Source organism: Tachyglossus aculeatus, chromosome 3 (assembly GCF_015852505.1).
Source record: "Tachyglossus aculeatus isolate mTacAcu1 chromosome 3, mTacAcu1.pri, whole genome shotgun sequence".
Taxonomy (NCBI): domain Eukaryota; kingdom Metazoa; phylum Chordata; class Mammalia; order Monotremata; family Tachyglossidae; genus Tachyglossus; species Tachyglossus aculeatus.
The window spans coordinates 29305949-29332548 of record NC_052068.1 but is presented as its reverse complement, the minus strand read 5'-3'; the positions used below and the strand labels follow the sequence as shown (position 1 = coordinate 29332548).

The 26600-nt window shown below is 44.5% G+C and overlaps 1 protein-coding gene and 1 non-coding gene across 3 annotated transcripts in view; one reads left to right on the top strand and one right to left on the bottom strand.

Moving 5' to 3' along the window:
- The window catches only part of LRMDA (leucine rich melanocyte differentiation associated), a 1241311-nt gene that overhangs the window by 441207 nt on the left and 773504 nt on the right, over positions 1-26600 (bottom strand). The window lies entirely within an intron of this gene.
- On the top strand, positions 21729-21866 carry LOC119925920. The gene has a single exon (XR_005449847.1). It is a non-coding gene; the product is annotated as a small nucleolar RNA SNORA7 (small nucleolar RNA).

Sequence of the window (26600 nt, the reverse complement as noted above, 5' to 3'; positions counted from 1 at the left end):
CTCATTTGTCATACCAATTCTGTTAGAAATCTCCTGTGTTGTTTAAAAACTCTGCTTTCTCTTATAATTACAGACATAAAGCTGAACTCTTTGCCATTAGTAAAACAGTAATTTGCCATCTCTTAATAACTCTTAATTGTTCCTCCTCCGGGTTTTTCTCTGTATAATCTGAGTTTTCTCAAAACACACACACGCACACATCCCTTCCCCCGGAAGGGACAGCCCCAAATATCAAGAAGAGAAAGCAGAGATTTTTGAGTTGGGGTGGCCTGTTCAGCTAAATCTGCCACAATCCCCACAGCAGTGAAATGTGATCAACAGCAGCAACTAGTGAATAAGGCAAACAGCCACTCTACTCTGTAGAAGGGCAAAGATCTTTAATGCAAAGAGAAGAAACTTGCATCTAGACCATTGCTCTACTTGTTCCAGGAAAGGAGGAGCACAAATACAAGTCAAAATTGGCTCCTACTGACTGGGCTCCTCTTTATAAAGTCCAGCTCAAACAGCTCTGATTCCCTTATTTGCCCTGAGGCTGAGGGGGAGAGAGAGAGAGAGAGAGAGAGAGAGAGAGAGAGAGAGAGAGAGAGAGAGAGAGAGAGAGAGAGAGAGAGAGAGAGAGAGAGAGAGAGAGAGAGAGAGAGAGAGAGAGAGAGAGAGAGAGAGAGAGAGAGAGAGAGAGAGAGAGAGTATTTTTTCAAAAAAGGGAGAGATGAAGAATTTTAATTTGCTAAAAACAAGATTGATGATTGAAAGGGAAACTGGAGAGGTGGGACATGACCCCTAATGTGTATGTCTTCAGGCCATCCCTTGACTCCTGTAGCTCCTGGATCTTGCCGGTTAAAAATATCCCCAGTGCTAAAATCACCAGTTTGTCAGAAACCTCGCTTACATTCCACTCCTTTAAGTGTTTCATTTGGTGCCTCATCAAGTAACCCTATGAACCCATGGAGCTTGGTTAGCAATCCTAAACCATCCCCTCTGCCAACTAAATGCCCTGTTAAAAGTCAGGGCATATAATTCATCTGGCCATTCTTGCTTTCATGTTTTCCAGTCTTTACTATCGTGCCCTACTCTAGGTAATGATTCATTTACTTTGCCTGGGGTTTGGAGACCCCATGCATGTGAGGGTATGGATTTTCTATGTGGGATAAGAAAAATTCTGATGGAAAATACTCAAGCTCCAGACCTGGAACCTCCCAGGAAAGCATCTAATGTCCACCCTCTAGGGCTTGGTCCTATACCAGTCAGTCAATCACATTTATTGAGCACTTACTCTGTGCAGAATACTGTACTAAGCACTTGGGAGAGTACAGTAATAACAATAGACACATTTTCTGCCTACAGTGAGCTTACCGGAGACAGACATTCATGTCTGATGCAGAGGTGGATGGGCAACCACCGGAGTTTGTTGAGAAGTGAGGAAACACAGCACATGTCTTCAGTAAAAATTATTCCAATTAACCAGTGTTTTTCCTCCTATCAATCAATCAATCAATCAATCGTATTTATTGAGCGCTTACTATGTGCAGAGCACTGTATTAAGCGCTTGGGAAGTACAAATTGGCATCACGTAGAGACAGTCCCTACCCAACAGTGGGCTCACAGTCTAAAAGGGGGAGACAGAGAACAGAACCAAACATACCAACAAAATAAAATAAGTAGGATAGAAATGTACAAGTAAAATAAATAAATAAATAAATAAATAAATAGAGTAATAAATATGTACAACCATATATACATATATACAGGTGCTGTGGGGAAGGGAAGGAGGTAAGACGGGGGGATGGAGGGGGGACGAGGGGGAGAGGAAAGAAGGGGCTCAGTCTGGGAAGGCCTCCTGGAGGAGGTGAGCTCTCAGCAGGGCCTTGAAGGGAGGAAGAGAGCTAGCTTGGCGGATGGGCAGAGGGAGGGCATTCCAGGCCCGGGGGATGACGTGGGCCGGGGGTCGATGGCGGGACAGGCGAGAACGAGGTACAGTGAGGCTCCTATGGACCCAAGTGGGCAGAGTGAGCTTCACAGGTGATGTTTGAGCAATAGTTTCTATCTGTAGTTGTAAAATGTGCCAAACCTAACACATTTCGCTGACCAAATGTGGGACGCATTAGGTACGCACTTCACTTTTCCCCCTCCATTTGCCCCTGTGCAAGCCTTAGAACTTAACATACCGTACAGGGGGGAAAAAAGGAAGTCTTTATAGTCCCAGTGAGAGATTTTCAAGGCCCTGGTCGTTTCCCAGGATCTCTCGGCATTTTTAACTGATTCCATATGCTTTACTATCAGCAGACCCAGATCCTCCACAGCAGAAGCAATCTAGGCTGCCCTGCCATTTAAGCAAGAGGAGCACCAGCCCTATTGAAACTTGTCATCTTGCCTATTAGCTTGATGTCTTTATTCACAGGCCATCTGTACCACTGAGAGATACGGAGGGAGCTAATGTCAATATGAACAAATGCCTCTTCTTTTACAAGAAATGTCAAACACAGGACAGGGTAAGAATGACCCCAGGAATACCAGCAGATGTTCACTACAAGCCTCTAAAAATCAATCCTTTCTACAGGGACTAATTAAGATAAAATAAAGAGCAAAAGTAAGGAAATTTGTGTCATATTATCAGCAACTTCATACGCACTTTCCAACCTCGTTATGGGAGATTGGCCTGTGCCCTTTGAGAAAATGCTAAAAGGAGGTGTTGGAGCTGTTGGGGAACAAGAGACAGGTTCACTTTTGCCTCAGAATCATAACTGCAAAGAGGCAAATTGTTCAAAATAATCAAAGAGCGGATTTTCAGCTTATTTCTGTTTAAAAAAATCATTGATGCCTTGGAATTAGCTTCCAGAATAAAATACAAAAAGAATATCGACGCATAGAAAAACCTTTGCTTTATAGTCCTTTGAAATCTCCCCGAACTGGAGTAAGACAAGTAAGGAAAGAGTTCACAGTAAATTTACTATAACCTTAAAATGTGTTTACCAGTCAGTGCTGATCTAGAAGTCTCACAGGCCCTGAGATCCAGGGGAGGGAATTCTGAATACTCTCTTTTGTGCAGTACAAAGAGAATTTTTTTTAAGCTCTAAATTATTTCCACTCTTCGAACCAGCCTCGAGAAAGGGCAGCATACTGCAAATTTGTGGGTCCCAAATGTATGTGCTTTTACATTTACTGAAGTTTAAATAATAGCTGATGTTTGCCTTTGTATTGAGAAATATCTGCAACCCAAAATGCCTGATGTTATTTACAATGCCGTTTGTTACATACGGCAGCTTTATAACGGAAACACTAATGCGTCTTGCACCGAACGTCCTTTAAGTTCTGCCGTCTCAAATGATTAAAGCGAAGGCTTCAGCGACGTGGGCTTTGCTCTAATATGGAGCATGTTAATATCAGTTCAAATCGAGCAAATGGGCTACTTATTTTTGTAGCCAATCCACAGATTTCAGGGAACTGCTTGACGTGGGCTCAAGGCATCCTCTGCAGCCAGGTTGGGTTTGCTGGGAGCCAATAGTAACAATAATAATTCTGGTATTGGTTATGCACTTACTATGTGCCAGAAACTGTATTAAGCACTGGGGTGGATATAAGCAGACCGTGTTGGACATAGTCTTGTTCCATGTGGGGCTCACAGTCTTGACCCCCAATTTACAGATGAGGTAACTGAGGCACAGAGATGTGAAACGACTTGCCCGAGGTTATGCAGCAGACAAGCGGTGGAGCTGGGATTAGAACCCCTGACTTTCCCAGTCCCATGCTCTATCCATTACACCACGCAGCTTCTCCAAGTTCAATCAGTATCAATCAATCAATCAATCGTATTTATTGAGCGCTTACTGTGTGCAGAGCACTGTACTAAGCGCTTGGGAAGTACAAGTTGGCAACATATAGAGACGGTCCCTACCCAACAATGGGCTTACAGTCTAGAATCAGTCTAGTATCAGGCTGGGTTTGAAGAGTTCTTTAGATCCCCCACTTTTTTTTTTATGGTATTGATTTAAGAGCTTACTATATGTCAAGGACTGTTCTAAGTGCTGGGGTTTATTAGGTTGGACACAGCCCTTGTCCATCATGGGGCTCAGAGTCTAAGGTTGGAGGGAGGAGGATTTATTTGCCATTTTATAGATGAAAGAACCCCAGACACAGAAATCTTAAGTGACTTGCCCTAGGTCACACAGCAGGCAACTAGATGAGCTGAGATTAGAACCCAGCTCCTGTAACTCTCAGGACTGTTCTCTTTCCACTAGGCCATGCTACTTCTCCAATTGCCTCACAAACTCCAGTCAGGACAACGGCACAGCAGCCACCAAATCAGAAGTGAATTGGGAGAGGCCAGAAGGGTCCAGAAACTCACATCTTGTGGTGGGGCTCCTGAGCTGATGATGATGATAATGGTATTTGTTAAGCACTTACTATTCGCCAAGCACTGTTCCAAGCGCTGGGGAGATTCAAGGTCATCAGGACTACCTGATCATCTTGCAACCTCCTCAGTGCTTAGAACAGTGCTTTGCACATAGTAAGCGCTTAATAAATGCTATCATTATTATTATTATTATTATCAGATGCCCCACGTGGGGCTCACAGTCTTCATCCCCATTTTACAGATGAGGGAACTGAGGCACAGAGAGGTGAAGTGACTTGCCCAAAGTTACGCAACTGACAAGTGGTGGAGTCAGGATTAGAACCCAAGACCTCTGACTCCCAAGCCCGGGCTCTTTCCATTGAGCCACGCTGCTTCTCTGCTTCCCGAGTTGTGCAGGAAGTCAACAGATTCCATACAAGATACCCCATTTCTCGAAAATCTCCAATGGTCAATTCATCTCCACAACAAGGAGAATAATAATGATAATGACAATAATAATAACTGCTTTTTAAGTGTTTACTATGTAATAATAATAGTGATAATGAATTTATTAAGCACTTACTATGTGCAAAGCACTGTTCTAAGCACTGGGGAGGTTACAAGGTGATTAGGTTGTCCTATGGGGGGCTCACAGTCTTAATCCCCATTTTACAGATGAGGTAACTGAGGCCCAGAGAAGTTAAGTGACTTGCCCAAAGTCACACAGCTGACAAGTGGCAGAGCGGGGATTTGAACCCATGACCTCTGACTCCAAAGCCCACGCTCTTTCCACTGAGTCACACTGCCTCTCTAAGTACCAATCACTGCACTAGGTGCAAGATAATCAAGTCCCTCATGTGTGTCTATATATTCTCATATCGTACTCTCCCAAGGGCTTAGTACAGTGCTCCGCAGATGGTAAGTGCTCAATAAATACGATTGACTGACTGAGGCTCACAAAGTCTAAGTAGGAGGGCAAACAAGTATCGAATCTCCATTTTGCAGAGGAGGGATCTGAGGCACAGAGAAGTTAAATGACTTGTGCAGAGTCACACAGCAGCAGAGCCAGGACTAGAATCCAGATCCTCTGACTCCCAAGGCCATGGTCTTTCCACTAGGCCACACTGCTTCTCACCATCAGCTTTAAGGCCCTCAATCAGCTTTCCCCCCTCCTCTTCTATGCTCGCTTCTCCCCCACTACAACCCAGCCCAAATACTTTGCTCTTCTGATACCAACCTACTCAACTGTGCCTTGATCTTGCTTTTTTCACCATCGACCCCTTGCTCACTCCATCCCTCCCGCCCAGAACTCCCACCTCCTTCATATCCAAGAGGCCACTACTTCCCACACCTTCAAAATCCTACTAAAAATCATCGCTTCCAAGGAGCCTCCCCTGGGTAATCTCACGTCTCTCCACCGCATCACCTATGCACTTGAGTCCAAAACCCCTAAGCACTTTGATTCTCAACTCACTCCCACAGCACTTAGGCGCATGACTTTATATGATGTTGCTCCCCTATACCTATAATTTATTTTAATGTCTGTCTTCCCGGCTAACTTGTAAACTACTTGAGGTCAGGGATCATTGCTACCTATTGTACTCTCCTAAGTGCTTAGTACCGTGTACTGCACGGAGAAAAGTGCTTGACACATAGTAAGCACTTAACAAATACCATCATTATTATTATTATTAAGCGCTGACGAAATACCACGGATTGTTTGATTAATAGGACTAGGCATCCAGGGGGGCATCAATGAAAATGAGCTCCAGATTTCTTCCTGCTTGGTCCCACTTATTTCCTGTTTAGCAGTGGCCCTATCTTCTCACCATGACCAATGTTTTTGTCTATTAGCACCGACAGAAACCGGGACCAGAACAGGGAAGGCCCTGACAGGGATCTGAGTGGGCTGAGCCCTGAATTTCTGATGAATATAAGGTCCTACTTCAGCGTGGCCTAGTGGGTAGAGCATGGGCCTGGGAATCAGAAGGACCTAGGTTCTAATCTAGCTCTGCCGCCTGACTGCTGTGTGACTGTGAGTTGGCTTTTAGCTTTTCCATCTATTTATTGTTCATTGTAATTATGTGAATTCACTGGCCAAAGAATGAGTGAATGGGTTAGGTGTGTATAGTCACATATGCTCTGTATGCATAATGCATAGTATCAAAACATGTAAACTCATTATGGGCAGGGAATGTGTTTGTTTATTGTTATACTGTACTCTCCCAAATGCTTTGTGCAATGCTCTGCACACAGTAAGGGCTCAGTAGATACAATTGAAGGAATGAGTAAATTCACGGTTTCATTCTTGGAGGGTCAACATCTTGATGGTGATTCTGGTAATCTTTGATTGCCCTTCCTCATGTTTTCTAGGCACTTACTGCTCAGCCTAAGGCAGTGTCTTGACACTGTTGATTCATTCATTCATTCAATCGCATTTATTGAGCGCTTAGTGTGTGCAGAGCACTGTACTAAGCGCTTGGGAAGTACAAGTTGGCAACATATAGAGGTGGTCCCTACCCAACAGTGGGCTCACAGATGAAACCTCAGGCAGAGCTTTTTACCGACCCACGACATTTAGTTAGAGCTGACCCTCAAAGTCCAAGGTTATCGCAGCCAGTCCAGGCTAGTTTTGGGATTGAAGCTATCACCAGGCTTGTTTGGACAGTAAAATGCTCCCAAATTCTACTTGTTTGTGTGTCTTTCCCTGGGGAACCACACCATTGTCTCCACAGTGTCTGTCATGTCCTTCAGACCTCCTGTTGGTTTACTCCGCTTTACTAATCAACCTTTAGGATGGCAACCAACCTTCCGGAGAACAATTTGAAAGGCTGAAAGGAAATATTTGAACATTATAAAAAACACATCTACATCCCTGGCAAACATTTGTTAAATTCCCAAAATGTATTAGAATTAACTGGGATTTCTGTGCGACAGCAATTACCAGATGTGAAATTGTTACAAAAAACCTCTTTGCTGCTGATTTATTAACAAAAATTCAATACTATCTACCTCCTCCTTCCCACTAGTCATTCTGAGAATGTGCACAGAGCAGAGCTTTGTCATTACCAGCCACTGACCCATTGAAATGTGTCAGTTTCCTCTGTTTGTTAATTCTGTCTAGGGAAAATCACTCTGAAAGATGACCTTTTGCCTACCCAATGAAGATCCAGAAAATGTAAGCTCTCGCATGTGGAATCAGGCAAGCTCAGGGGACCAGGCAATTCAGCAGTCCAACAGCTGGCATGAGAATTGCTATACCACAGTGCAGACGACAAAGTCTGAGCCACGAGCTCTGGATTGGAGAAAGCCACCCTAGCCCAGAGTGGCTGCCCCATGGAAAACCAAAAAGGCCACTATTTAAGCCCACCCGGATAATTCACCACAAGGCACGGGATCCTCGGCATTTGGCTTTTTTTAGTACAACAGACGGGGGGGTCTTCAATGAAGTGCAAGCAAATGGGGCAGTGTGGCTGTGATTTCACCTGACCCATCATTAAATACGGCAACACTTTCACTGGTCATTGTCATGGAGGACAGAGAATGTTGACTCGTCCTTCCAACACAGCAGTAAGGAAGTCCAGTGGTCTAGAAGTTTACTATCAAGATCATTTGGGGTGAAAGAGGGAAGATTAGGGAGGAAAATGAGCTCCTATCACCCCTCTCTCCATCTTCAAAGCCTTGCTGAAATCATATTTCTGCTAGGAAGTTTTCCCTGATTTATTTCTCATCTCCCCTCCCTATTTTTCCTCCCTTCTGAATCTCCATTCACTTAAGTCTATACCTCTTAAACGCTTTAATACTCACTCCACCCCTAGCCCCACAGAACTTAGGTGCATAGCCTTCCCCTTCTAGACTGTGAGCCCATTGTTGGGTAGGGACCGTCTCTATATGTTGCCAACTTGTACTTCCCAAGCGCTTAGTACAGTGCTCTGCACACAGTAAGCGCTCACTAAATACAATTGATTGAATGAATGAATGAATATCCTTATACTATGTTGCTCCTGGAGGATATGTATTGCGTCTCTCTAGTATACTTTCCCAAGTGCTTAATAATAATGAAAATAATTGAAATAACAAAAATAATAAATAATTGTGATATTTGTTAAGCATTTACTAGATACCAAGTATTGTACTAATGATTGGGGTAGATCCAAGATAATCAAGTCTCACATGGGGCTCACACTGTAAATAGGAAGAACGGGCATTGAATCCCCACTTTGCTGATGAAAGAACTGAGAAGTTAAGTGACTTGCCCAAGCTCACACAATAAACAGCTAGAGAGGCCAGGATTAGAATCCATGTCCTTTCATTCATTCATTCATTTATTAATAATAATGATAATGATGGTATTTGTTAAGCACTTACTATGTGCAAAGTACTGTTCTAAGCACTGGGGAGGTTACAAGGTGATCAGGTTGTCCCACGTGGGGCTCACAGTCTTAATCCCCATTTTACAGACGAGGTAACTGAGGCACAGAGAAGTTAAGAGACTTGCCCAAAGTCACACAGCTGAAGGTTGGTGGAGTCGGGATTTGAACCCATGACCTCTGACTCCAAAGCCCATGCTCTTTCCACTGAGCCATGCTGCTTCTCCAAAAATTAATTTTGGTATTTGTTAAGTGCTTACTACGTGCCAAGCACTGTTCTAAGCGCTGGGGGAGATACAAGGTAATCAGGTTGTCCCACATGGGGCTCACAGTCTTAATCCCCATTTTCCAGATGAGGTAACTGAGGCACAGAGAAGTTAAGTTGACTTGCCCAAAGTCACACAGCAGCTAAGTGGCGGAGCCGGGATTAGAACCCATGACCTCTGACTCCCAAGCCTGCACTCTTTCCACTGAGCCACGCTGCTTCTCCATTGCGCACTTACTGTGTGCACAGCACTGTACTAAACACTTGGAAAGTACAATTCAGCAAAAAAGAGAAGCAATCCCTGCCCACGCCGGGCCTACAGTCTAGAAGTGGGGAGACAGACATCAAAACAAGTAAACAGGTATCAATAGCATCAATATAAACAACATTACAGACATTTACTCATCAAAACAAGTAAATACACATTCATATAAATAAATAGAATATATAGATATGTACAAATATACACAAGTCCTGTGGGGCAGGGAGAGGAGGGTAGAGCAAAGGGAGCGAGTCAGGGTGATGGGGAAGGGAGGGGGAGCTGAGGAAAAGGGGTTTAGCTTTAGTCCTTTAACTCACAGGCCTGTGTTCTTTCTACTAGGCCATGCCGCTTCTCAGAGCTCTAGTACAGAGCTCTACACACAGTAGGAGATTAATAAATACCACTGGTTGATCGATTATATACCAACCTATCTTTCACCCTTCCAAAGCTTACCTAAGTCTCAATTTCTCCCTAGATGCTTGTCAAATGCATTCCATCCAAGAATGAACCTAGCATTTTCCTCACTCCAACTCAGATCCCACCTTCCGTTTACCCATCTATGTCTATTTGAGTGTGGCATATACATCTATGAAATTTGTGAATTATATGTCAGCCTATTTGTGTTGGGCACACTCTCACAATCAGGGAAAACCACTTTGCCAGGAATTGAGCAACTCTGCTTGGTGTCAAGCCCTGTGCTGTTCACCCGGAGGACCCTCGCGAGGTCTGAATTGGAGTTATCAGGGTGCAATCTATTAATCGTATTTATTAAGCGCTTAATGTGTGCAGAGAACCGTACTGAGCACTTGGGATTGTAGAGTACAACAGAATAGGTAGGCGTGTTCCTCAATAACAATAATAATTGTATCAAGCACTCACTATGTGCCAAGCACCGTCCTAAGTGCTGGGGTGGGTACAAGCAAATCGGGTTGGACACAATTCCCGTCCCATGCGGCACTCACAGTCTCAATCCCCATTTTGCACAACAGACACGTGCCAGAGCCGGCACTAGAACTCGTGATCTTCTGACTCTCAGTCCTATGCTCTATCCACTACACCATGCTGCTTCTCACCCACAGCGAGCTTACAGTCTAGAGGGGGAACCGGACACTAATATAAGTAAATTATGGCTATATATATAAGTGCTGTAGGGCTGAGGAAGGGGTGAATAAAGGGTGCAAATCCAAGTGCAAGAGTGATGAAGAAAGGACTTGGAGATGAGGCACAGGGATGCTGTGCCTCCAGAAAAATGGAGAAAGTGTTTGGCTAGAACATTTTCCTTCTTATTGTCCTAACGGGTGGGCTCTTAAGGTGGCAGGAAACTTTGTCAATTGAGTCAATCAAGCATATTTATTAAAGCACTTACTGTGTGCAGAGCACTGTAATTATAGCAATAATAATAATAATTATGATATTTGTTGAGCACTTACTATGTGCCAAGCACTGTTCTAAGCACTGGGGTAGATACAATGTAATCAGGTTGTCCCACATGGGGCTCACAGTCTTAATCCTCACTTTACTGATGATGTAACCGAGGCCCAGAGAAGTGAAGTGGCTTGCCTAAGTCACACAGCAGACAAGTGGCATAGCCAGGATTAGAACCCATGAGCTCTGACTCACAAATCCATGCTCTTTCCACTAAGCCATGCCGCTTCTCTGTTTCACTGTCCTCAGCTCTTGGGAGAGTACAACAGAGTTGAAAGGTTCTCTTCTCACAACAAGCTTACAGTCTAGAAGGGGAGACAGACATTAATATAAATAAATGTTACAGATGTGCCCATAAGCACTGTGGGGCTGAGGGAGGGTGGATAAAGGAGGCAAATCCAAGTGTGAAGCCAATGCAGAAGGGAGTGGGAGAGGAGGAAATGTGTGGTCAGGGAATATTACTGCTTAGTACACTGCTCTGCACACAATAAGTGCTCAGTAAATACGACTGAATGAATGAATCAATGAATGGAAGGCCTCTTGAAGGAGGTGTCCCTTCAATAACACGCTCTGAAGGTGAGGAGAGTGATCATCTGTGGAATACTGAGATATGCAATCTAAAGGATCCCTCTTCTTCCACATAGGGAGAGGACTTGGGAGGCTGTTCAGAGGGCATCTTAGAGAAGCAGCATGGCATGGTGGATAGAGCAGGGGACTGAGAGTCAGGAGGTCATGGGTTCTAATTCCAGCTCTGCCACTTGTCTGCTTTGTGACCTTGGGCAACTCACTTAACTTCTCTGAGCCCCAGGTACCTCACCTATAAAATGGGGATTGAGGCTGTGAGCCCCACATGAGCCCACTGTTGGGTAGGGACTGTCTCTATATGTTGCAAATTTGTACTTCCCAAGCACTTAGTACAGTGCTCTGCACATAGTAAGTGCTCAATAAACACGATTGATGATGATGATGATGACAAGGACCGTGTCCAACCCGATTTGCTTGTATCTACCCCAGTGCTTAGTACAGTGCCTGGCACATACTAAGTGCTTAACAAATACCACAATTATCATTACTGTTATTCCCCTGGGCACTGCTGAACAAGAAGGCAGCATTTTGGTGTTGCTGTAAAGAATAGTTTCTCTCATCCTGTCTCGAAGATGACACCCAGAAACGCCCGCTTGCTGTGCAGTGCTCTGTGATATTGCAAAGAGGAGCCCATCAGGTCTCTTCAATTGGGCTCTGAACCTTTGACCTGAAAGGTGAAAAGGCCCTTTGGGAGGGAGATAAAATGCCTTGGCCGAGCCTCCCACACCTAATAAAAAGGCCTGAGGATTTTTATCAACTATTTTAACTCTCCACATTGTCTTGTTCTAAATAGAGCAGTATTGATGAGAACAAGATAGTTTATATATCCCGGTCCTGGAAAGCGCTACACTAAAACATCAAGTCTATCAGGCTTATCTCTTCTGAAAGGAGGAATCTTCCTCGGCTGCCATAAAACACAGTGCGGGGCACTTTATCTAACGTGAACACACATGCACAGACCAGATCTACAGCCTCTTCTGCCATATATCAGAAAGTGTAAACCACCAGCGAAAACGCGGTGCACCGAGCTGTGCATTGTACCCACCGAAACCGGCGATGCTATTAAGACTTCGGGAACTATGAAACATCTGCAGTTTTCGATACTTCCTATGTTCCACTCCCATGATGTTACTCTCTGTGTCTGCTCAGAGTACAGAAAGGTCACCCGCTCCATCTGGAATGCCTGGCCCTCCATTCTTTCCTTCGCCTCCCACTCCCCCGCAAAAGGAGTTTCTGCCGATTTTGTCACTTCCACCTGTTCTGACAGGTTCCCCTCCTGACCTGAAGATAGCCCTTGGGGACATTAATCATATAACAGCCTGAGCTGTGAGAGAAACAAGGGCTTGGCTGGATACTGTTACCATCTCTGTCACCTACTAATCATGTCCTGTGACACGGAGGGGCTTAATCAGATGGTCTGGCTTCTCATTAATCATCCTGGGTTCATTCTGAAACTTCACAGACAGATTAAAGTTTAGCATTTCCTTCCCCCAACCCGCCCACCTGGCCTTACCACCCAACTTTCTGCACACCTTCAGAGGCCGAATGTTCTGCTCCTGTCACCGTTTGCCCATCGGACTGTTGATCTGAAGCGGGAAAATTCTGTGAACCTTTACAAAGAGAGCCGCACTCTAATTTAAACGTATAGGCACACAGATAAAAGTACACTTAATTGGATTTGGGTAATTGCAACGCATTTTCCAGGTTAGGGATCCAAATGAAGATTTATATCAATTTAGAGGCTCTACCAAAACATTAAGGTAGTAATAAAGAAGTATTTATCTGCTTAATCAATATCAAGTGAAATTAAAGGAAAGGAACTGTAAAAAAATCATTAAAATAGACATTTATTGCATGGTGTTGGAGGGGGGGAGCTTGTGAAAGAAATTCATGTTACGTGGTCCTTGGGATTGTACTGAAATAGCAACTTGAACTAATGCAACATAACTCGTGCCCATAATCAAGTGTAACTGGATCAAGAAAACTATGTTAAAAACATACACTATGAAATATTTGAGTTCAGCTGATGAATCCATATCCTGTTTGTAATATGCTGAGCTTCCATGGGGAGTCAAGTCCCAGCAAAGGCCCTAGGTAAACTGCTCTTTGAGAGTGTATTGGTTTTCCACTTGCTTACGATGGTATTTACTTTTGTAACACTGTACAATGATGGGAAACCAGGATAATATTTGCCCTCTGAGCCAGGAAAGAACAAATATTTTATCAACATCTAAATCATCTCTCATCTTGTCAAGAAAAGTGTGTGCATGTGTACTAACACACACACACACACTCACAAGCCTGCACACACCCAGAAAATGAAAAGAAACTTTCGTCAGAAGCCAAACTGAATTCTCTACCTGCCTGAACTTGACTTATCAACAACTGGGCCAAAGTCAGCGAAACAACACTCAATCTGGGAGTTACTCAAAGGCTTGTATTTTGCCAGGTAACCCAACAATGCACCTTTTCTCAGAGCCTCCATACAAGACTTACAAGACTGTCTGTCTTAACTTCACAATGTGGAGCTGAGGCCTGGTTTCTTTTTTCCTTGTTGTTGTGTTTGTTTCTATTCACAGATCCTCCATTACTAGCCCAGAAATGACAGTAGGTGGAAACGCTATCTTTCATTACACAAAGTATAAATAGTGTAATCTATCAGCGCTGTCAATCAAGATGATTGATTACAGGCTGTCATAGAGAAGAGTGACATATTAGAAAAGTTTTGTTAACAATGCCTATTGCTAGTCAGCCTGCCACAGAAGCTGGTGATTAATGTGTTGTCAGCCTGTAATCCCACACCCCTGGCTAATGAGGCAGGAATTTATCATCTTTACAGAGTGGCAGATGTCAGAAGGAAAGGAATCCAAGTGCTGGAAACAATATACTTTTTCTTACCACGCCTGACAAGTCTGACAGGCCAAAAAAACCACAAAGAAGCTTTGTGTAAGCACAAACTTAAAACGAGGAACTTTCATTTGGCATCTTTGCTTTAAATAGTGCTGCAAAGCAGCCCCTATCCCCTCAAAAAAAAAAAAAACCCCACAATAACTAGCTCTGTGAACTTTGAACCCAGTCATTGACAATTAGAAAACCCCAGGAAAAGGTTGCTATGGCAAGCAGACAGCGTTTTATGGAAGAGAAGCAGAGAGTAACTTTTAACTTTACCTGCGAAGATAAAGCCGCTCTGACAGGGATGGACATCATCCTAAAATGGCTACCAATATGAGCTCAGTTTGTTTGGGAACTTTGGATTTTGGGGTTGAGAAAGTGGTCCAGGGCGGAGGGGAGGAGGAGGCACTTGTGTTAGAAACTTGTCCAAAGTTCCCCTCTGGGAACAGCAACTGAGGAAAGTGGAAAGTCCTTTCTGAAATGTTTTGTTACTTAAAGAGGACCTTTCCAAGTCTTTCCCCAGAGTCAGGTTCCCCTTCGGGGATTTTGGCATTCTAGTGGGGTTTGTAAGGTGGAACGAGTGTTCCCGAGAACCACAAAGCAGGTTCACGGGCTTTCTCCAAAATTCTCTGTTCTACATTTCAACAGAGATCAGGAAATAGGTAAGACTGGAGGCAGGAGACTGGCTTACAGAGAGTTAACAGACTGTTACTGTTTTTATTCTATTTCAGGAGGAGCACTGGGGATTATCCTAATGCTCCAGGCTATTTTGTGGAGAACCAAATTAATTACGTGTACTGTACGTATGTGTATATATTGCCCAAATACACACAGACTTGCAAGCGATCACAACTGCAGCCTCAGAAAAAAAAGGGCAGAATGGTTCTTTCAGTTCAAAAACTCATGAAAGCAACTCTACAGTCCATCAGATCCAGCAATGTGTTTAATCCTTTCCTGGCATATCGAAGACATTTCCAAACTGGGAGGCTTAACCTCTTAATTCACAATCCAGAGCGGTCCGCAACACTAGGAAGTGGGAGGAGAACGGAAAGGCCTGAGTTAAAAGGGTAAAATCTTCAGGTTTGGAAGCCTCTCTGATTCGCTACAAAAGATTAAATGTGTTGCTTATTCTCATGTCAGTTTCTAAGGAAGGGGGCAAATCATATGTGGCAACGTTTTGACTAATGTAATCCTTTTTCAAACACAGATACCGCTGCTAATGTAGACAAATGCAATGCACAAAAATTAAGAGGAGAGACAGCAACTCGGGAAGAAAAACACTGCCTTCTGTCAACAGCACCCCGAGGCTAAAACACACAGCACAGCATTAAGTAATTTAATCTCCAAAAGGCAGCATTCTGGCATGGAGACCGCACTAGGGTTTGTGAGAGATTGGGCCCTCCCACGGTATAGTCGGTGAAAGACGGGAGACCGAATCACAACCCCGCCAGGCCGCCAACACGGCCTCTTTCCTGCCAAACAATGAGATGTGATGATGACTTCTGACCCCTGTGACAGGGAGGGGGTGGCCGGGCGGGGAAGGGAGTGGGCAAATGTTCCTGAAAATTACCACAGTGTCCCTGGGAGAAAGCTAGCGTGTCTCTGCCTTGAAACCCCGGGGTCCTGTTTCTGAGGATCGACACAACTGACGATCTTGAACCGCGATACAAATGGGAGCAACGCGGCCTGAGTGACGAGTGACGGGGAATGGCGCCAATTCCACCCTGGCTTGGACCGAGAGTCACCGCTACGGATTTCGTCCATCGATAAGCAGGGAGGTGGGAAGGTGGCTACTTCAGAGAAGCAGCATGGCAGAGTGGGTAGAGCACAGGCCTGCAAGTCAGAAGGTCCTGTGTTCTAATCCCGGCTCAGCCACCTGTCTGCTGTGTGACCTTGGACAAGTCACTTCACTTCTCTGTGCCTCAGTTCCCTCACCTGTAAAATGAGGATTGAGACCGTGAGCCCCATGTGGGACAGGGACTGTGTCCCACCCGATTTACTTGTGTCCACCCCAGCACTTAGTACAGTGACTGACACATAGTAATAATAATAATAATGGCATTTGTTAAGCGCTTACTATGTGCAGAGCACTGTTCTAAGCGCTGGGGGGGATACAAGGTGATCAGGTTGTCCCACGTGGGGCTCACAGTCTTAATCCCCATTTTGCAGATGAGGGAACTGAGGCTCAGAGAAGTTAAGTGACTTGCCCAAGGTCACACAGCAGACATTTGGCGGAGCCAGGATTCGAACCCATGACCTCTGACTCCAAAGCCCGTGCTCTTTCCACTGAGCCACGCTGCTTCTCTTAAATAAGCGCTTAACGAATACCACAGTTATTATTATTACCCTCCCTGCCCCACAGCACTTGTGTATCATCATCATCAATCGTATTTATTGAGCGCTTACTATGTGCAGAGCACTATACTAAGCGCTTGGGAAGTACAAATTGGCAACATACAGAGACAGTCCCTACCCAACAGTGGGCTTGTGTATCTATGTACATATTTATTATTCCATTTATTTTATTAATGAAGTGCATATATTTATAATTCTATTTATTTATATTGATACCTGTTTACTTGTCTTGATGTCTGTCTCCCCCCTCCTAGGCTGTGAGCCCGTTGTTGGGTAGGGATTGCCTCTATTTATTGCTGAGGCGTACTTTCCAAGTGCTTAGTACAGTGCTCTGCAACGCAGTAAGTGCTCAATAAATACAACTGAATGAATGAATGAATTATGAATTACCTCCTCCCTCTTTCTCTCTCATCCTCTTTTCTCCTACTCTTTTCTGTGTGCTGAGAGGAAGGGACCCATGGGGGTTCAAACCCCTCTGGTGCCTGGATTCCCAGCTGAACCCAAAGAAAAAAGTCCTTCTCCTCTCCACCGGCATCTAAAACCTTCCACCAGGATTTTTTGCTTCCCTGGGCAAGCTAAGCCCTGGCTCTAAACTTCTCTGCATTTTGCCATGCAGATTTCATTAAGTCTCTCCAACTGCAATTTCCATCCATCTGATGACAGATTCCAAGTGGATTCAAAGGGAAGTCACTTGACCTTCCATAATATGTTCCTCTTAATTACATTAAGTATTTTCAAAAGCCGCTCCACCGAGTTTGACAGGTTATGTTTTAATCAGGTTCAGGTGGCCACTATTGAGAGCTTTTCCATCCTTTGCACATTACTCTAGCATCACCTAGGCACCAAACATGGTTCTAATTTCAAGGACTAATTTTGACATCAAGAAAAAATCAGCACACCAGCAAAACCCTCTCCAGACCCATGGTTTTGTCGGGTGGTTTCTAGACTAAGATAAATGCAACCAGTAAAGCATGTTTGGAGGCTTATTTTATGGAGGTTGGATCAAGTAAATAACATTCATCCTTTGTATACTTCTGCATATAATTATAGTAAAGTTTTCTTGTGTGTTAAGTTATACAAACGCTTCAAAAGTGGGCGCTTAATGTCTCTTTCTAAAGCTGTGTTATTATTTTGGTCAGAAGTTGTTTACGTTAAACAAATCCAATTTACCAAACTTTGGCATGTTTGCACAACTGCATATCATTTATACTGGAAGCCTCCAAACATGACTTTCAAATGAACTTTCTCTGCTTAACTCTGTGGCTTGTACCCTGCAGGTCTAGACTCTGACTGCTTGCTGCATCAAAAACCATGAAATGGTTGAAATCATTTCACTTGAAATAAAGGCTGTGAGCAAATATTGACTCTAATCGGGATCCTTTTGTCCCTGTCTTGAACAGGCTATCACTATCCCACATTGATTCTACCTCCAGGCCAGGCATAGCACTGGCAGGGAAATAGCAGTCCTTATGTTAAGCAGGAGGCAAGCAGTTCCTTAATGCCTTTGTTCCTCTATTAAGTTTATTTTCCCTGGTTTGATGAATGGAATGTACAGCAAGGTCTGCTCATTCTGAACCAGCAGAGACTAATTGTAAAACAAGCCTGGGACGCATTCAGACTCTCGCTTGTCAGCCTGGGCAATTAAAACATATTCGCGTCAGATACTCTGACAGGGCTGCCTTAAATGAACTGACAGAACCAAATGATCCAAGAGGGAGAGATACCACATAGACAGGTTCGACGGTTTAACTTCCTTTCTTTGACGATGCCGCAAAGACACCAGTGCAAGGAACCACAAAGGGCTGGGAAAGTAGACACATTTCTTTACTGACAGTCATCTTCGGCCTGAACTCCGAGCCAAAAAGTGAGAAAGCGTAAACGCTCTGCTGTGGTGGAAAGAAGGAGTTGTCAGTGGGTAGAGAGAGGAAAACTAAGTTGGTGTTTGGAGTTGTTCAGTGTGGTTAAAAATGGTGCTGACTAGGTGCTAACTTGAGGACTCTCTGTGGGGGAATTTAGTCAGGTACTTACTTAGTCATATCTATTGAGGATGTACTGTGTGCCGAGGACCGTACTGAGGGCTTGGGAGAGCACAATGTAACAACAGAATGGACACATTCCCTGCTTACAATGAGCTTACAGTCAGATTTCACTTCCCGACCACAGATGCCTGTGAAGTCTCTGAAATATTTCTTCACCCATTTTTACAGGGGCACTCTTCTACCAGGAGGAGATTGCCTAAGAGGTTTCATCATCCTGGAAAAAGATTCGCCGACTCAATCCAATTTCAGAACAATGATTCATTCATTCAATCGCATTTATTGAGCGCTTACTGTGTGCAGAGCACTGTACTAAACGCTTGGGAAGTACAAGTTGGCAACATATAGAGACGGTCCCTACCCAACAGCGGGCTCACAGTCTAGAAATGATGCCTTCAGTGACAATGAGTAGCCAGTTCCTGAAGGCCAAGATAAGGGACACAGAGGAGGTGGGCTCAAAAGTCTTATTCATTCATTCACGCATTCAATCGTATTTATTGAGCACTTACTGTGTGCAGAGCACTGTACTAAGTGCTTGGAAAGTATAATTCGGCCACAAACAGAGACAATCTGTGCCCAACAACGGGGGTCACAGTCTAGAAGGGGGGAAACAGACAACAAAACCAAACAAGTAGACAGGCATCAATAGCATCAATATAAATAAATAGAATTATAGATATATACACATCATTAATAAAATAAATAGAATAATAAATATGTACAAATATACACAAGTGCTGTGGGGTGGGGAAGGGGGCAGAGCAGAAGGAGGGAGTAGAGGTGATCGGGAGGGGAGGAGGAGCAGAGGAAAAGGGGGGCTCAGCCTGGGAAGGCTTCCTGGAGGAAGTGAGCTGTCAGTGGCCTTTGAAGAGGGGAAGTGTGCTAGTTTGGCAGATGTGAGGAGGGAGGGCATTCCAGGCCAGAGGTAGGATGTGGGCCAGGGATCAACGGCGAGACAAGCAAGAACGAGGCACAGTGAGGATGTTAGCACCAGAGGAACGACCCAGAGCATAATAATAAAAGTAATAACAATATTTGTTAGCCTGGGCTTTGGAGTCAGAGGTCATGGGTTCGAATCCCGGCTCTGCCAGTTGTCAGCTGTGTGACTTTGGGCAAGTCACTTCACTTCTCTGGGCCTCAGTTACCTCATCTGGAAAATGGGGATTAGGACTGTGAGCCCATGGGACAACCTGATCACCTTGTAACCTCCCCAGTGCTTAGAACAGTGCTTTGCACATAGTAAGCACTTAATACATGCCATTATTATTATTATTATTTGTTAAACATGGCACAGATACATATTAATCATGTTGGGTACAGGTTCTGTCCCACATGAGGTTCACAGTCTAAGTTGGAGGAAAACCAGGTATTTAAATCCCATTTTACAGAAGAGAAAACTCAAGCACAAGGAAGGTAAATGAATTGCCCAGGACTGCAAAGCAGACAATTGGCGAGGCAGGATTAGAGCCCAGGCCCTCTGCTTCTCAGGACTGTGTTCTTTCCACTAGGTCACGCTGCTTTCTTTCAGACTTTTGACCAGGGCCAATTGTCGTGGTTACTGTAATCAACAATCCAGGGCGGTCTTAAAGCATTCACTCATTCATTCATTCACTAGAATTTATTAAGTACTTACTGTATGCAAAGCACTAAGCATCTTACACTTTCGGGAAGTGGGAACCAATGACTGTAATAAGGCAGAACATAAGGTTTTAGCAGAGACATTGACTGAAAAGACAAACTTCCTCAATGGCCAATTTGATATTGAATGGTGGTAACCACCAGCTTGTAATAGTAGGTCAGTTAGACTTGTGAGCCAACTCTGTAAGATTCACAAATGACTGTGACTGGGAGAAAAGGCGTCTAGTAGCCCTGAGTAGTGTAAAATGATCCTCTTTGCCTTGCTCACTGCATTCTGGACAATTGTTCCGCAGGTAAAACCCAATGAAACATCCTCCTTCCCCTTACGTAGGCTAACAGGCTGCCTTTGAGAACCCAGCTAATTGGAAACACCGACAATTCAGGAAAAGCCAACCCCATCATTGAGCATCCTGCTGATCACCGTCTTCCCTTCCTGCTCCTGACAAGCACACAAAACCTAGATTCTAGAATGAGCAAGGCTCTCACAAAAGATCAATGCCTGAAATAAGTGCTCTAAAATACTCCAGGTAGCCGGGCTGAAACAGCTAACCCCAGGATGTAGGTGAATATTTTATTACTGATAGAAACTCAACACCACCAGATTTTCTCTCCGAGGACTCGCTTTCTGCTTTGGCTAAAGGATGGACACCATCAGGACTTTCCTAGAGCAAATTTCTGCAGGCTACGATGAATCACTTCTAATTCATTCAGTTGTGTTTATTGAGCACTTACTGTGTGCAGAGCACTGTACTAAGCACTTGATGGCACCTCTGGTCACTCTCTTTGGAGTGTGCTATGTAGACAACACTTCTGCTTCCTCAGTGAACAAAACGGCCTCCAGAAGATGCTGCATTCACACCCTCGGACATCCGTTAGCTACAATAATCAATCAATGGCATTTATTGATTGCTAACTGCAAGCAGAGCACTGCAGGATATGCTTGGGAGAGTACAGTAGAATTGATAGACATGATTCCTGCCCTCAAGGAGTTTACCATCTAGTGGGGGGAAGACAGGAACTAATGAATACAAATAAGAAGAGGTGATAGATAGATAGAGAAGCAGTGTGGCTCAGTGGAAAGAGCGCGGGCTTGGGAGTCAGAAGTCATGGGTTGGAATCCCACCTCCCCCACGTCTGCTGTGTGGCCTTGGGCAAGTCACTTCACTTCTCTGTGCCTCAGTTCCCTCATCTGTAAAATGGGGATTAAGACTGTGAGCCCCACATGGGACAACCTCATCTCCTTGTGTGCCCCACAGTGCTTAGAACAGTGCTTTGTACATAGTAAGTGCTTAACAAATACCAACATTATTATTATTATTATTATAGCATTTAATATATATTACACAAGTGCTAAAGGGATTGTAAGTACTTAAAAATTTAGGTAATAGTAATAATTACGGTGTTTGTTAAGCACTTATTTTATGCCCATCAGTGTTCTAAGCACTGGGGTAGATACAAGGTTGTCAGTTTGGACACGGTTCCTGTCCCACATGGGGCTCACACTCTAAGTAGGTGGTAAGAAGGTACTGATGTATGAGTTCTGGGATATGAGAGAGGGGGATTAGAAATTTCCCTCTCAGGGTCACACCTGGAGAGTTCCCAGTACTCTACCAGTCTCGACTACAGGAGGGAGAGTCAGGCAGAAGTATATCCTTTCCATTCCTAACTTGAGCAGTGGGTAGCGAGTGGCAGGCAATCTACTACAAGTTAAAACTCACCTGTGCTGGGTAGCAGCAACGCGGGAGACAACCAAGGGTGAAGACTCGAGTTTCCTGCGCAGAAGGAGGCAATGGTAAACCACTTCCATATTTTTTCCAAGAAAATTCTATGGATACACTACCAGAAAGATTGCAGATGGAGATAGGGCATTCTGGGAGAAATACATCCATGGCGTCGCTATGGGTCGAAGACGACTTCGTAGCATAAGGCAAGACAAGATCAGAAATTAATCAGGGAAGGTCTCCTGGGAGATGTGACTCTAGAAGGGCTTTGTAGATGGGAGAGTTGTGATCTGTTGGATATGAAATGGGAGGGCTTTGGAGTCAGAGGTCATGGGTTCAAATCCAGGCTCCGCCAACTGTCAGCTGTGTGACTTTGGGCAAGTCACTTAACTTCTCTGTGCCTCAGTTAGCTCGTCTGTAATATGGGGATTAAGACTGTGAGCCCCCCATGGGACAACCTGATCACCTTGTAACCTCCCCAGTGCTTAGAACAGTGTTTTGCACATAGTAAGAGCTTAACAAATACCATTATTATTATTACTATTATGCAAGGGGAAAGACATGAGCAAGAGGTTGGTGGTGGGTAAAGAGAATGAGGCACAAGGCAGAGGTTAGCTTGAGAGGAATGGTAACAGTGGGTTGGGGGATAGTGCTCTAGAGTGTGAGAAGAAAGTAGATGAGGAGGGAAAGAACTGACAATGCTTTAAAGTCAGTGGTCTGAAGTTTCTGCTCGGAGAACCAGAGAGGACAGTGTCCAAAAAAGTATGGTTAAACTGTGTTTTTCAGATCAATCAATCGTATTTATTGAGCGCTTACTGTGTGCAGAGCACTATACTAAGCGCTTGGAGCACTGTACTAAGCGCTTGGGGAAGGGAAGGGAATGATCTATCAGGTTAGTCTAGATGTCATGAAGGATTAAGACAGTCTGATAGATATGATGAGGGGGTCATCATTGGTAACATCAGAGAGTGTGGTCTCAGTGAAGCGAAGGAGGAAGAAATGGGATTGTAGAGTATAGAAAGGGAGCTGGAGGAAAGGAAATGGAGGCAGTAGGAGTATACCTCGATTGAGGATTTTGGACTGGAATAGGAGGAGAGAGATGGGTCAAATCCTGAATATTGCAGTGGGGCCTAGAGAAGACTGTTCAAGAGCTGGTGTTTGCCCATCCCTCAGCGCCACATCACTTACATACATATCCAAAACTCATGTATTATAAATTATCTATTTATATTAATATATCTCCCCCTCTAATCTGTAAGCTCACTGTGGGCAAAGAATGGGTCTACCAACTCTGTTTTGCTGTACTCTCCCAAGTGCTTAGCACTGCGCTCTGCAGACAGTGAAGCGCTCAATAAATACCACTGATCACCTGGTTAATTGACTGATTTTGATAGTGGATAAGGGGACATGTTTGAAGGCAGAGGGGAAGGAGCCATAACAATGTGAGTAGTCAGGTGGAGGGGTGGGGAAGTGTAGACACAAGTGTTTTCAGAAGGTGAGAAGGGAAAGGGTCAGAAGTGCAGTAATAATAAAAATAATAATGATGGCATTTATTAAGCGCTTACTATGTGCAAAGCACTGTTCAAAGTGCTGGGGAGGTTACAAGGTGATCAGGTTGTCCCACGGGGACTTCACAGTCTTAATCCCCATTTTACAGATGAGGCAACTGAGGCATAGAGAAGTTAAGTGACTTGCCCAAAGTCACACAGCTGACAAATGACAGAGCAGGATTTGAACCCATGGCCTTTGACTCCAAAGCCCGTGGTCTTTCCACTGAGCCACGCTGCTTCTCTAGGAGAGGGTGCAGTAGGAGAGGTGATCTCCTCTTGAGAGACCATGGAGAAGGAAGGCAGAGATGATTTGGGGACATATTTTCCAGTGCTTGTTGGGTATTTTAAACATTTTTCCACAGGATCATGCTCCTTGGAATCCACTTAAGGGAAAAGGTATGAAAGGCCATAATAATAATAGTAATAATAATAATGAGGGTATTTGTTAAGCGCTTACTATGTGCCAAGCACTGTTCTAAATGCTAGAGTAGATACAAGGTGATCAGGTTGTCCCACATGAGGCTCCCAGTCTTAATCCCCATTTTAAAGATGAGGTAACTGAGGCACAGAGAAATGAAGTGACTTGCCCGAAGTCACACAGCTGACAAGTGGTGGATCCGGGATTAGAACCCACGACCTCTGCCTCCCAAGCCCACGCTCTTTCCACTAAGCCATGCTGCTTTTCCGTGTTAGAGCAGAGCTATGCAGACCCTTTGTTTATTCTCTAGCTCAGGAAACCCTCCCCTACGATCGGTGTGGCATCCATCCTGCTATTCATTAATATTGGAGCAGGTGAAAAGTTTAGCGATAATCCTCAACATGACTTGTCGACAAGTGTTTGGGATATTTTAGTGAACACGAGGTAAGCTTTGTTAATTAACAGCAACACAATCTTCAAGGGAAGGCAGGTCAACATCTCATAGCGACAACTTCTGAGTGCCTCTGCTTCAGATTATGAGTTACCTTTGTCGTGCACCCCAGGGACCAAGTAATCGAGATTAATTCATATGATGATTAATAACTAACATTATGGGGCCGTTAAGCACATCTTACCCATCCGAACTTTGAAAAGTCAGTTAACTGCACACGCGATCTACATAAGCTCAATGGTCAACAGAGATATCAGGCATGGGGTAATCTTCTTGAAGGCAAGGATCAGCTCTACTCAGTCGATGGCATTTGTTAAGCGTTTCCTACGTGCGAAGCGCTGTTCTAAGCGCTGGGGGGGATACAAGGTGATCAGGTTGTCCCATATGGGGCTCACAGTCTCAACCCCCATTCTACAGATGAGGTAACTGAGGCCCAGAGAAGTCAAGTGACCTGCCCAAAGTCACACAACTGACAAGCGGCGGAACCGGGATTAGAACCCATGACCTCTGGCTCCCAAACCAACTGTACCCTCCCCAAAACCTTAGTATTGTGTTCTGAACAGAGTAAGCAGCATGGCCTAGCGGAAAGAGCGAGGGCCTAGGTGTCTTGAGACCTAGGATCTAATCCTGGCTCGGCCATTTGCTTGTGTCACTTAAATCACTCAACTTCTCCGTGGTTCAGTTTCCTCATCCGTAAAATGGGGATTCAGTACCTGTTCTCCCTCCTTCTTAGTCTGTGAGCCCTATGCGGGACAGGGACTGTGTCTGATCTTTTAATGTTGTATCTACCCCAGCAGTTAGTACATTGCTTGGTTCAGAGTAAGTACTTGACAAATACTCTGTTATTTGGTTGAGACTACCGATTGGCTGATTGATTGAAAAATAACCCAAGCCCAGGATTCAGCATCATCCTAATAATAATGATGGCATTTATTAATCAATCAATCAATCAATCAATCGTATTTATTGAGTGCTTACTATGTGCAGAGCACTGTACTAAGCGCTTGGGAAGTACAAATTGGCAACACATAGAGACAGTCCCTACCCAACAGTGGGCTCACAGTCTAAAAGGGGGAGACAGAGAACAAAACCAAACACACCAACAAAATAAAATAAATAGGATAGAAATGTACAAGTAAAATAAATAAATAAATAAATAGAGTAATAAATACGTACAACCATATATACATATATACAGGTGCTGCGGGGAAGGGAAGGAGTTAAGATGGGGGGGGATGGAGAGGGGGACGAGGGGGAGAGGAAGGAAGGGGCTCAGTCTGGGAAGGCCTCCTGGAGGAGGTGAGCTCTCAGCAGGGCCTTGAAGGGAGGAAGAGAGCTAGCTTGGCGGAGGGGCAGAGGGAGGGCATTCCAGGCCCGGGGGATGACGTGGGCTGGGGGTCGACGGCGGGACAGGCGAGAACGAGGTACAGTGAGGAGATTAGCGGTGGAGGAGCGGAGGTTGCGGGCTGGGCAGTAGAAGGAGAGAAGTGCTTACTATGTGCAAAGCACTGTTCTAAGCGCTGGGGAGGATACAAGGTGATCAGGTTGTCCCACGTGGGGCTCACAGTCTTCATCCCCATTTTACAGATGAGGGAACTGAGGCTCTGAGAAGTGACTTGCCCAAGGTCACACCAGCAGACATGTGGCGGAGCCAGGATTCAAACCCATGACCTCTGACTCCAAAGCCCATGCTCTTCCACTGAGCCACGCTGCTTCTCGATCTTACACATCACTTATTGAGTGTCTACCATGGGTCTAGCAGGAACGAAGATGCTTGGGGACGCATAACAGAGGTAAAAGATGTGATCCCATGCCCTCAAGGACAAGTGAAATGAAAAACCAATAATCGGTTTCAAAGTGTGGGACAACATGCTTGAAATCATTGTGCTCCAGGCAAGCTTCTATTGCCTGGGAGAAGAGAAAAACCAGAAACCCAAGCCAAATAGCTTCCATTTGCCACCTATCCTTAGTGACCTCAGTTTCAATATTGACGTTCAGCCCATTTTTGCATCATTATATTTTCATTGACAATATTTAAGAACGGTGTCAATCCTCGCTTCGTCTGACAAGGGGACATTTGTCTAGTGCCGTTCTAAATCTGAAAACATCCTACCCATTCTGTGGGAGTTGCCTCACATTCCACTCTGTAATTTCAGTTAGAGAGTTAATGGGAAAGATGCATTAACATTCTGTTTGCGGTTTAAAATACATATTTACACAGTTTGACTTTTCATATCCCCAAACTTATAATTTATCCATCATTATGATCCCTATTCTCTACACTTAAACATTAACTGCCCTC